At 37.5% G+C, this 13684-nt stretch overlaps 1 pseudogene; it reads left to right on the top strand.

Moving 5' to 3' along the window:
• Positions 1-3458: 3458 nt before the first annotated feature.
• LOC141490221 (COMM domain-containing protein 8 pseudogene) lies at positions 3459-4010 on the top strand (annotated as a pseudogene).
• The last annotated feature ends 9674 nt before the right edge of the window (positions 4011-13684 follow it).

Here is a 13684-nt window from a genome sequence, read left to right as displayed (position 1 = left end):
GCATTGGGTCCTTCACCTCTCTATCAAGAGACAGAAGCATTTTTCACCATCAGTGTTCTGGAATCCTGACTTATCATTATTCCAATCACAGTTCAGAACAGTAGTATTTTATCATATTTATAAACCATAACTTATTCATCCATTTTCCATTATATGGGCACATCCTCAGATTCTCATTTTTTTTTTTGCCTCATCAAAAAGAGTCATGAGAATTTTGGTTTATCCTTAGTTTGTTTTGCTTAAGATTAATCTCTCCCTTTATTTATTCTTCTAATTTTTCCATCCCTTTTCCCCTTTACCTCCTGTTTCTCTGTTCATTAAAAAATAATTTCTATATTCATCTCTGTGTGTTCTTTCTTCTTTTGACCAATCCAGATGACAGTGACTTTCACATGTCATCTGCTTCCTCCTCATGCCTTCCTCCTTGATAATATAAATTTCTATTTGTATACCCAGAATAGGAAATAATTTTATCTAACTTTTTTTCTTTCTCCTGATTCCTGTGTATTACTCTTTCCCCTCTTTCCACTTTTTTCCCCTATAATCATCAAGACAGGGCAGCCACATCCAAACCTTGTCTGATTAGATTTCCTCTATGAACCTTGATGATGATGATGATATGGTTCAGAAGGGATGCTTCTTTATCATCTCATATTTGAATATAAGCAGTTTTTATTTGTTTCATCCTTTATCATTTTTCATTGGCTGTAAATAGTTTATATTTGTTTAGTCCTTTTTCATTTACTTCTTTGTTTCTCTTCCTGCCTAAGAGAAACAAAAAAGTCACTTTGATCTTGTATGATTTCCTTAATGTTGCTTTCCATTCTCTGGCTTTAACCTTGATTTTCAAAAGTATGGCTTTTTCCAGCTTGTTTTTAGAGAAATGCAAATACAAATACATTTCAAAAATGCAGCCAGCAGGGGCCCACTAGATAAGTGCGAAGGACATCTTCCCTATATATTTAGACATGGCAGTTTGCAAAGATGTAGAAGTGGTTCATCCTCACCTGGACATGAATGTCCACCAGTTTAGTGCCTCCGTAGTCATATGGGATAGAATGAATCAATCTTATTCATGTTTTACAAAGATTTAGAAACTTTTATATAAATTTCCTATTTTGGTGTTTGCAAATCTGCCTCTCTCTCGGGAAGTTGGCCAAGGAAAGGAAGCAGCCGTGTGCTTGTGGTGGTAAGCTTGTCTTTTTCTTTGGAGAAACTAGATGTGGGGGTGGTGAGAAGAATATTCTGGACAGGGTTTCTTCTTTCTCTAAGTTGCTTCTGAAAGCTTTGTTAAACTTCAGCATAAAAGGTGAAAACCTTTTTTGCTCATGGACCAATTTGAGCTAAAATCTGGAAAACAGATTCTCTCTTCTTGGTATGGATCTGATCTGGCCATTTGCAAAGTGGTGTGCCCGTTTGCAGATGATTGTCCCTATGAAAATGGGCCATAATGTAGATAAAGAATAACACATTATTTAATCACCCCCCCACACACACACACACATCTTAGAAAATCCCTATAGCACTGATATTGGAGACTGAGGTCCTATTTTAGGATCTTAATTCTTTGCTAGGGTTAGGACAACATATCATAAGATCATTCATCTGGGATGTGTTTGTTTTTATAGTATAAATTGTTCTCCTGGTTTTTCCCTCTTTCTTTAGCATCGTTCCATATGAATCTTCCCAGGTGTTACTGAACTTTTCCCTGCACGGTTTCCCTTCTCCATAATTCTGACAGGTAGACTCTCCCTTGCTCTTCTAATTTGCTTTATGACATCACCTTTATTGACTAAACCATGCACCCATTTTGAAATTATCTTAATATACACTGTGAGACATTAGACTCTAATTTGTGTCCTACTGCTTTTGAATTTTCCCGCAGTTTTTGTCAAATAGTGAGTTCTTATTCCAAAGACTGAGGTCTTTGGGTTTATCCAACACTAGGTTAACTGTGATCATTGATTACTGTGTCTTATATACCTAATTTGTCCCACTGGTTCACCATTCCATTCCTTGCCCAGTACCAAATAGTTTTGATGATTACTGTTTTATAATATAGCTTGTTAGATCTCCTTCCTTTGTATTTTTCCAATTAATTCTTGTATATTTGTGACCTTCTGTTCTTCCAGATGAATTTTGTTGCTTTTTTCTAGCTATATCAAAGAATTTTTGGGTGGTTTGATTGGTGTGGCATTGAATAAATAAAGCTACCATGAGTAATTGGTATTTTCCCAACTGTTTGGGTGTGACTTTATTGGTGTGAAAAACTGTTTTGTAACTGTGTTCAAATAGTTCCTAGGTTTATCTTGGAGGGCAGACTCCCAAATATTTTATATTGTTTATAGTTATTTTAAATAGAATTTCTTTTTCTATCTCTTGTTGCTGGGCTTTGCTGGTCATATAAAGAAATACTGGTGAATTATGTGGGTTTATCTCATATCCTGCAACTTTGCTAAAGTTGTTAATTATTTCAGTAGCCTGTAAGTTGATTCTCTAGGGTTCTCTAAGTATACCATTGTATCATCTTCAAAGAATGATACTTTTGTCTCCTCATTGCCTATTCTAATTCTTTTTTCTTTTGCTATAGCTAACATTTCTAGTACTATTTGAATAATAGTACCAGTAATAGGCTTCACTCTAGATCTGATTGGGAAGGCTTCAAACTTATCCCTATTACAGTGAATCCCTATGGTTTTAGATAGATACTGCTTGTTATTTTAAGAAATGCCAACTTTGTTCTTATCCCTTCATCATTTCTTAAGGCTCAATAGTAATCCATTATATTTACATACCATTATTGATGTTCTACCTCTTTCCCTGATTTCCAAGACGTTGTTACTTCAAAAAGAGATCCTCTAAATACTTTTCTACATATTAGGTCCTTTTCCTCTTTTTAAAAATAGGGAAATATGTAATTAGTGGGTGTTGCTATGCTCATATTGCTGAGTAGAAGGGTATTTTCACTAACTTTGGAATCATAATTACAAATTGCTTTCCAGAATAGCTAGACCAGCTCAAAGTTCCACCAACACTGTACCAAGATATGTATTTCTCTACAAACTTTTCAATATTTGTCATTTTCCTTTTTTTTGTCAGATTTGCCAATAGGATGCATGTGAAGCAGAACCTTTAAGTTTGATGTTGATAACTATTGATAATTATCAATAATTTAGAGCATTTTTGTAGCGATTGATAGCTAGAATGTCCCTACTCATTCATTTCCTTTGACCATTGATCAATTATGGAATTACTCTTGTTTTTATTAATTTGAATCAATCATTATATAACTAGGAAATGATGGCCTAATCAATGAAAGTTGCTTCAAAGATTTTTCACAATTATTTGTTTCTAATTTTTATTAGAAATTCTAATTTTATTCATATTGATTTTACATGTGCAAAAAACATCTTGATGTGCCCCGCCCCCCCACCAGGGTCTCTGGGCCGTGGCCGAGCATGGAGGTGGGAGAGGACCTGCCCTTGCAGGGCCTGGAGAAGTTGCCTGTGGAACTCGGGCCCAAGCTTCTTCATAAAGTAATTGATGGCATTTGTGGATGTGCCTATCCTCAATTTAAGGATTATGACACTATTTGGGATTCAACTGAATGGATTAGTATACTGGAGAATCTTTCCAAATTTTTCAAAACTGTCATTGGTAAAAATAAAGATTTTGAAAAGGTGATTGAACAGTTGAATCACTTAAGCTCAGATCATCAGAAGACAATCATGAAATGTTTGAAAAGTCAGAAGGATGAAATTAGGAAAGCCCTCTTAGGAGAAATAATTGCCATTTCTTCTACTCAATTCCAGGATTTTGATTGGCAGTTAAAGCTTGCTCTCTCTAGTGATAAGGTTGCTACATTGGAAGTCCCACTTCTGAACCTTGATCTAGATGCAAAGGAAAATGGTGACATTAAACAATATTCTGTAGAAATGAATAAAGAAGAACTGCAGAACTTAATAAATTCATTGGAAGCAGCTAATAAGGTCATCTTGCAATTGAAGTGACTGGAAATGATGGATGATAGAGCCACTGACCTCTTACTATTACAACAGAGATGGCAGCAAGAGGGGAGTGTGCTCAGAGAACCAGGGGATACACTGTCATAGTATACTGATCTAAGCAAGCAACAGTAATCTGACATTAGAAAGATGAAAGTATTTATTTGATTAGGAAAAACTACAATGGTTGATGTGAAAAGCATAAAAAAGTAAATATAAAGATTATAATAAAAACACATCTTTGAAATTTTCATGTAATTATAATCGTCTATTTTATCTTCTGTAATGTTCTCTACAGCCTAGTTGGGCATGAGCTATTTCCCTCTAAACGGAATTTCTTCCATCTTCCTTTCATTTACTTATGATGTCACCTTTGAAGTCATATATCCCTATGGAGGTTACCTTATTATACAGTGGTTTAGACCTGTGCTGGTCTAGACCTACCTTTTACCAGATACTCTTCAATTTTCCCCAGAAGTCTTGGTCAAATATCTTCTTCACCCAGTCTCTGGGGTCTTTGAGTTTATCAAACACTAGATTTCTAGGACACCTATAGATTTGACAAAGACTGGCCAGGTATCAAAATGGGGAGAGAGAGGGAAAGAGAGGGAGAAACTGTCTTTCCATCATCAGCTTCCACTATCTGCTTGCTCCTGTGGGAATTTCCTTTTCTAACCGATGGCTAGTAGCCAGGAGAATATACAGTCCAAAACTTTCTCACTGTCTTCTCCCTGGGACAACTCTGGTCAGAATAAAAGAATGGCTACTTGCCAAGTACACACTGCCAGCCTGGGGCTAAAGGGAAGGAAAAAGGAGAGCAGGAGAGGAGAGAAAGACAGAGAGTCAGACAGAGATGTGTGTGTGTGTGTGTGTGTGTGTGTGTGTGTGTGTGTGTGTGTGTGTATGTGTAAAATATAAGAGAGAGAGAGAATGAAAGATTTAGGACAAGAGTTGAAGAGAAAGAAAGAGGGGAGGAGAGAGAGAGAGAGAGAGAGAGAGAGAGCAAAAATGAACAAAATAGAGAAAGCAAGAATTAGAGAAAATGTGTATCAGAGAAAGAAGAATCTCAGTCTTTTAAAAAATTCCCCCAGAACTCCTATCCTATGGAACCCCTAAAATTTGTCCTTTATAGGAGTCAGGCTAGGGTGGTTCACCTTGGAGTCACTTGAGAGTCCTCCTTGGTACAAAAAAGTGCAGGGGAGAGAATAAAGGCCATGCATTCAGATGCTACCATGGCTAGACCTTTGGGGTCATTGAACATAAAGCCAAAAAAACCTTAATCCAACTCCTCAACTTGCAGATGAGCATGGTGGTGGTGATGGGGGTGGGGGGCAAATGAGTGGCCCAAAGTTACGAAGCTAGGTAGCAGAGTAAAAATGGAAACCCAGGTGCTCTTTTCAGTGAAATGCGAGACGTGATTCATGAAAAAAAAAAGTTTGTAAAGTCTAAGAAGTTTTTATGGATTTCAGAAAAAGATGGATGGTGCCATGTGAATAAGGAATCATGAAATGACCAACCTTATTTTCTGCCTAATTCGACATCAGGAGCACTGTGCCCACACCTGAATGCCACAGTGTAGAAATGGGTCCCCAGAGAAAGTTGCCCAGAATGAAAAGGGCCTTGAGTTCATGCTATATTAAGACTGACTGAAGGAACTGTGATATTGATTCTGGAGGAGAGAATATTGAGTGGGAGCATGAGAGGCATCTTCAAAGACAAAGAGAGAGGAGACTTTTTCTGCATCTAGGACAGAATTAGGAGCAATAGTAGAAACAGGCTAAGCCTTAATGTTTGTCCCAAAGCACATTTGAGTGCCTGGGACAGAGCTGGATGGACACTTGTCAGCAACATAGAGTGGATGTGTTCAGGTCTGAAGGAGTCATTTAGATCTCTTCCAATTCTGAGATTTTGTGATTTGAATTTTGTGAGTGATATCCAAATGCATATGCTCCTTCTGACTTCACATGAATATTCAAGGCCAAGAAAGAACACTTTATAATTAAAAATAACTTATTGCTATATTAAACTATACCACTGTACATATACAAATATATATTTATACACATATGCATTTTTTTATAACTTAGTTGTGAGATTTGGAGATAAATCTTTTTTTCTTTGGGTTTTCAATTTCTTCATTTAGACAATGAGGCAGTTGGTGTAGATGACTTTTTAAGGTCCCTTCCAACTCAAAATCTTGCTCCCATGAAATTATTTACTGTTTTGGGGTCACTTTTGCTATTTACTTGTAATTCCAACAACTCTATGAAGTCACAAAACATGATGAGAGAAAGTGAGGTTTAAGTCTTCTGATGCCTACTCCAGTATTCACTTCCTTTGGCACAAAGATATCTAAAATCATGATTATTCTATTGGGACACATGGTCTATTTGCTGGGTAGGATAGAAAAGCACTCTGTGGCCATATTGTAGGTGTGACTATCACTAAGGAAGAGTGACTCTAGGGGATTCCCATGTTGGTGGCAATTTAGTGGCTCTAGGAGAATGTAATTGGATGCTGCGTATAAAGTTTGCAAATCAACTCAGATCTTTCTCTTTCATTTTTATAATGTATTTATAAGGAAGGGGGGGAAAGCTATACTGAGAAATGGAAGGGATGCAAAAAAAAGGTAGCATTCAAAACTGAAGGGAAAATCTTGAAAGTGTTTTACATAAAATATCTTTCAGTAACCATGTGAGAAAGGTCCATGGGTATAATTCTACTCATTTTGCTGATGAAAAAAGCAAGGCCTAGAGAGATGAAGTGACAAATATAAGCACAAATACTTTGATGAAAGAGATACAGCATTAAGAGACACACACACTGAGTGTGTGCTCATTTCTTACCTCTGTTTAAATAAGCAAAGAGAATGGCAAACTACAAATCCTTCAAAGTTTCATATGTTCTGAAGAGAGAGTAGTTTTTTTAAGACCAAAGATATGTAAATATATGCACATTTATGAAGCTTCTCTATTCATTGGCTAATGGCCTGCATTTAAGTAGTGTACAGATAAAAATATACTATTTTCTCTTTTTTTTTTAAATTTTACTTCTTATTCCAATCTTTAGCACCAAAAAAGAACATTACATGATCCTGGTTAACCACAAGATAAAGATTTGACATCAAGTTATGAATCGTTTACAACCTTTAATACTCAGATCTAAATACTTTCAGTTTTTAAAAAATATAATCCTCTGCACACATTTTGAATAGACAGAATTCAAGTTCTGAGTTTTTAAGGCGATAGTTTCACCTTGTTTTACATATGCTAATTTATGGCATTAAAGGGAAAAGCTGCCTGGAAGGTCCTTCTTACTATGTCGTTCTGTTAAAACACCACACAATTCGTACCCAAGTAAAATCTGATATCAGCCAAAATTTCTTTTCTTTTTTTGGCAAGGCAATGGGGTTAAGTGACTTGCCCAAAGTCCCACAGCTAGGTCATTATTAAGTGTCTGAGGCTGGATTTGAACTCAGGTCCTCCTGACTCCAGGGTTGGTTCTCCATCCACTATGCCACCTAGCTGCCCCTCAAAGTTTCAAAATTCATATTTCAAGTCATAGTAACAGTACATTAAAATAAACTCTTGATCTTTCTCCCAGCTCCCTTGCAAAGGGGCTGGTCAGATGGAATAGAACAAAGAAGAGGTCAATTCTTGGTTTCCTGGAGAAACGAAGCTTTCCATCATCATAATATTTCCCAAAACTATCTGAGCATCCCCTGGAATGACTTAGAACAGACTGAAATGCATCTTGGAACCTTCTGAAATTTCTGGGCAGTATACTTCTGGTTCTTTCACTTTTTAAAAATAATTCCTGTTTTTGGAGCTTTGGGAAAGCTTCCTTTCAGCTTGATGAGTATCTTGGCTACCTTGAACCCCTGGCTATTGGGCAGATTTTATTCTTTCTATACAGAAACACAAGCACAGGATGAAACTAGAGCTACCCAAGGAAGCTTAGCAGACCCTATAAAGGTAACTAAAGCATCTGCATTAGGAGGGTGGATTTATAGGGAAATACAGCTCGCCCGACTTCACAATTCTCTGCAAAAACAAAGCTGTAAGTTATCTTAGGCAAATCCCTCATAAGATTCGGCAAGACTTATGGATAAGCAATTTAATGAAGAAATAGATTAACAACCTGCCAGGGACTTAGTGATAATCACCTAGAAAGGAGGCAAGGAAAACGTCCTAAGTCTCACAGACAGATCCTAAATCACTTCATAGAGACACCGGTAAGAATATATACCTTGGTTTTTTTTTTTATGAGAGGCCAGTCTTTAGGTGATCTCTAAAGGATCAGATCATGACTTCTGATCCAAATCCTACTTTCTTGATTATTTGCTAAATTTTAAAGAGAAAAAGTCTTCTTAGGGAGATTAAGGCTTCAACCTGTCTCCTAGACTGATAGACTTACTTGAATCTTTCATTTCTCTCTATTGTCCTTTTAATGTTTTTTCATTGCTTGCAAGAACTAAAGTTCATCACCTTATTTTCTTTCAGAATGGGTGAAAAATCTGATTATTTCCCAATAGTATGAGTCCTATCAGAAAAGGTGATGTCACCTTTTTGGTGATGTGTTTTTCTTTTTCTACTTCACTTCACATCAACCCTTTTCCAAATATAGAGCAAAATAATTTTAAAGTGGATTTCCTGGATTTCTTCCTTTGATGCCTCAAGCAATAAAAACCAATGAAAGTGATTGGAAGAGAATCCCTAATGTACCAGCAAGCAGATAGTTGCAAGCACAGGTAATGCCCTCCAATGCAAGCTCCCAAAGAGATGTTGGAAGGATACCATTACCAAAGTTTCATGAGGTCTGGGTCAGGCACATTCTAAGACCTTAAGGTACATAGCAATCATCTTATGAGGGTGCTGAAATGGAGGAAGAATCCCAACTCTTTCAGAAGTTCTCTTATAGCTTCTATAATTTAGATCTGTAAATGAATATAATCATAATATGACAGCAGAGCTATAGGTTTCCTTCCCCCGCTTAGATACCAAGCTGATGAAAAACACAAATAACATCACATCCATTGTAAAGCTGCAACACTTTGTGAAGACCAGTGAATAGGGGTCACTAACGCATACATGTCTCCGTCAACATAGTAGACTCCTGTGAGTTGAAAGGTCGAATCAGCCTGGAAAGAGAAGAGCTAGAAAATGAAGGGATTTACATGTTGCACAAAGGGAGTTTGTGCTTGATCCCAGAAGAGAGGGAGCTGCTGAAACTTCCTGAGCAGAAAAGTGAGAGTCCAAACCTGCCTCTTCATTTAGCAACTTGGCTTCTATGAGGAGGAATTGAAATGGGAAAACCTGGAGGAGATTCCTTGTGTTCATAGAAAGCTATGACGATAATTGATGTGAGTTTTCTGTCTCTCCTACTCCCAACCCCAGGGAAGCATCTTCCAAAATCTTCTAATTAATTTTACAATTGTCCAGTATTTTAAACATCATAGCAATAACCCAGTTTCTGAAGAGGGAAGAAGGTAATTTCTGGTTGTCCTTCCCCATGCATTTGCAAGCTTTTGGTAAACTGATAGTCCAAGACACTTTACTGTGACATGGCTGCTCCCTCTATCTGGAACTCCATAAATACAAGTCTTGGCTCGTATTTACATAAGCATATTGCTATGCACATATTGGTATCACCTATATTAATGATGAACCACAGAGGCTGGACATTATCTAGAATGTCTAAGATCAAAGATCTAAAGGGGCTCTAGAGATCCACAATAGTTTCCTCACATTTCAGACAAGAAAAATCAAGATCCAGAGACAGAGAAGTGATTTCTTCATAGGATTATTGGATCATAGACTGAGTTGGAAGGAACCTTAAGTTTCACAATGCCATCTTTTCATTTTATAGATGAGGAAACTGAGACTAGGAGGGTGACGGGGCTTGCCTACCCTGGTAGCAAGTGGCAATTCAGAATTCATACCATGTCATTTGACTCTAGATTTAGTGTTCTTTCCATCAAAAAAGATCATCTCTTCCATTGCATGGGCTGAAAGGCCCCCCATTTTAATGCTCTTGATCTCATTTATACCAATCCAGGTTACTCTAGCATTAATTTTTCCTTGCCTCTGGACCACCCTGCTTCTTTCCCTTCCAAAGAATTAGAAGAGTTTGAAATTACCTTTCCTCCTCTCCAGATCTCTTTCCTCTCTCTCTCTCTCTCACACCTTTTCCTTTGCCCAGAACAAGTGTGGAAATTCTCCAAGGTACCTATAGGTCTTGCATCTTCTTGGGCATCAACCACATCCAGATCATCCTGTGATTCCAACTGTAAAATATGCATTTATTTGTCCATTTTGTAGACTTATTTTTCAGTGTATTTAGTGTCTAAGAATGAATGAACAAACGTTATTGTGATGCAAATGCAAGCCTGCTAGACAATTCCTGCCCTTAAGAAACTTATAATAAGGGAAGACAGTGCTAAGATGCAATTAAAAAGTGGACAGGAGACAACATAGTTTGAAAATGTTGGCTGGAAAACTTTTCTCTTATTACTCCCAAGCAATAAAAAGCAAAGATTCAACTACCAGAGTCAATGGTGGTTCCAGGGTTGGAACCTACAGTTTGTTCAAAGAGATCTCATTCTAGGAGGGTGGCCTGGATTGGAAGGCAGCCCAAATAAGGACATTTTTAAAGGAGAGAAGCTGGACTTGGGATTTCGAAGTCTGGGAGAACTTCCAATGTAGAAATGCAATCTACTGATGGAGCTTGCCAACTCTCTGTACCTCATAATCTTAGAGTAGTCTGGGCTTAAGAGAGAGGTTAAGTGATATTACCAAGATAACCAAACCAAGATGAGTCAAACCGAATCTGACCTTAGGCTATCTTGACTCTGGACTGGCTATCTACACTTTATGCTATCTTTTCAGGATTAATGCAGCAAATCATGAGCATAGCTTCTTTTATTTTTAATTGGTCAAGTAATCAAATAATCTAATTTCATGTCCATAAAACAGAATGTGTACATACATTTCATCTTCCTAGAGATTTTCCTTATATTCCTTTAATCAAATTACTTCCCCCTTTCTAGTCCTCAGTTTCCTCATCTGTAAAATGAAAGGCACTTTGGTGCTATTTAAGATGTGCTGAATTTTGAGAACAGAATCTGAATCTAGTTTCATGTCCCATTGTGACCACTTTCTTACTATCTGTGGTCATGGAAGGGACATGGAAGAAATACATCCTTCCCTGGGTCTCAGCATTCTCATCTGGAAAAATGAGGGGGGTTTGTAATCATATTGTCTAGTGTCTCTTCTGGCTTGGAATCTCACCCTAATGTGGAAAACAGTGCCTGGAAGATATTCACTGTGCTAATAAATGTTTGTTGATGGACTGATAGATCCCAATCATCCTAAGATTAATGCTTGCTTTTGGGTGATAATCAAACATCTTAACCACTCAGAGCCTCAGTTCCTTCATCTCTAAAATAATTAACTCTCTGTATATATCCTTAGGGTATGTGGTTGTTGTGAGGCCCAAATGAGAACAGGGTATGGTCAGCACTTTGCAAAGTTATAAAAGTGTTACAGAAATGTCATTGTTAGACTTTTATATGTCCCCACAGAATCTGACAGCCCTGGGGACATATTAGGCATTTAATACATCCTTGAATGATCTAATGATTAATTTATTGCCCCAGTAGCTGCCCTGGAGTAGAAACAACAATGGCAGATTCATGTTTGCTTTGGGGTTTCTGAATAATCTAAAAACCTTGAACAAAATGTCACTGTCTCCATGACATCCTTTATTGTCATCATTAGTGACAAAGGAACTCAGATCTAGAGAGCTGGAAGAGACTTTAGTGGTCATCAATGCAAACTCTCTCCCCAATTTACAAATGAGAAGTCGGAGAAGTGGCTTCATTGATGTATCACTGGTAAGGGTCCTAGGCAGAACTTGAACCCAAATCAATCCTGTTCTTCTGTCTCTAAATCCAAAGCACTCTCCGCTGCATCCCCTAGATGTTTGTTGGTTGACTATAGATATGAATTTCTCTTAAATTTATCCTAGTTTCTATTCATGGCACTGTCCTTGTAAGGAACATCTGAGTTAACAGAAAGTCCTATTCGCTCCCAGAAAAAAATAGCCGATAGCATCTTCCCTGGAAATCACCCAGCTTAAGGGCTAGGTGTATCAAATGCCAACCCAACTGATTCATTTTTCTCTTTGAGGATGATGAAGACCTTGGCTTTTCTGTTGATTCAGCAATGGAGGGGGCACTTGGACATTGACAAAGTCATTCTCCAAATACTGAATAAAAGAGCCAGTAACTCCATGAACCTTTAGAAAGGGAGTGACTCCACCCATGATTCTCTTCTTTCTTGGATTGTAGCAAAATTTCTCTTATCTGAGGGGAAGGAGGGGTGCTGCCCCCATACATGCAAATTACATGGATGTAAAGGATATACCATGCCTAGGGAGGCCTTACCCTGGAATGGGACTATTTCTTTTTTCTTTGTCTAATCTTAGATTTAAAAAAATAATGATCTCAAGATGAACGTGTCTATATTTGAAAGGGGTCTTGTGAGTTTGAAAGGTCTGGAGAGCCTAAGTCTACAAGAAAGAAATGATTAGGCTGAGAAGCTTCTGCATTAAAGACGACTTCTAGTAAGAGGACATCTGAATGATCAAGAGATGGACCTGGAGGGGGATTGAAAATTGAAGCAAAATGTAAAACTCCATAGTCAGTATTCTTAAAAACCATTTTCTTGTGTGATAAGGTTTCATTATCAACCTCCTAGGAGAATATAATAGCTGCAGTATGTTAAGTGACTGAATCCTGTTTTAAGATTTTTTTTGTCAATACAAGCTTGCAAGTATTATGTGTCTAGCATTTCTTTTGTGTGGAGCAAATAGGTCACACATACTCAATACATATTGTATAATGAGCACCTTCCTACTGCTCTCTTTGGAAGAAAATAGCTCAAACCTATGCTTTCAGCACTCCTCCCACCCCTTCTCCCCGCTCTTCCAGATAGGAGGGTTTGTTCAGAAGAGGAGCCTATTTCTTCTCATGCCAGGTTCCTAAAAAGTTCTTATAAATGTGTCCCCGTGAGATGGAACCCTTGTTGGAGAAAGGAGAGGATTTAATGCTTTAGACCTAACAGCAGTCCATAATGTTAGAATTGTTTCCTTACTCTCCTTTTCCCTTTCTTTCACCTCACTCTTCTAACTTTCTGGAAAGGGATCCTTCAAGATCATCTCACCCAAGAAGACATTGCAATCCATACATGAACACAGTATGTGTCTGCACACAGACACATACACTTTTTCATTAACTAAATTCAGTGAACAACCTACTTATGGGGCAATATATAGGCTCAATTGAAATTCATTTTGCAGTCCATTTGTATCACTTTGGAGCGCTTAAATGACTAGTTATAATCCAAACTGTCCTTGGATCAGGGGAAAATGAATTCACTTCATTTATACCTTTATTAACGGTAAATCTGGAACTAATCTAGAGGAGGGATTCTAGATTGGTAAAATCATTTCATTCTTATCCTGTCATCTGGGTAGGGAAAAAGTTAGTTGATACAATATTTGATATGTTATGGATTTATGGAAGAAACTAGAATGGACCAACATCAAGCCTGATAAGATATGGTCAAATTGAGAATATGATTCACACATAAAAGGTGATCCCGAAAACAAATTAGGAA

This window comes from Macrotis lagotis, chromosome 5 (genome assembly GCF_037893015.1).
Source record: "Macrotis lagotis isolate mMagLag1 chromosome 5, bilby.v1.9.chrom.fasta, whole genome shotgun sequence".
Classification (NCBI taxonomy): domain Eukaryota; kingdom Metazoa; phylum Chordata; class Mammalia; order Peramelemorphia; family Peramelidae; genus Macrotis; species Macrotis lagotis.
This window is presented reverse-complemented; position numbering and strand designations above follow the sequence as displayed.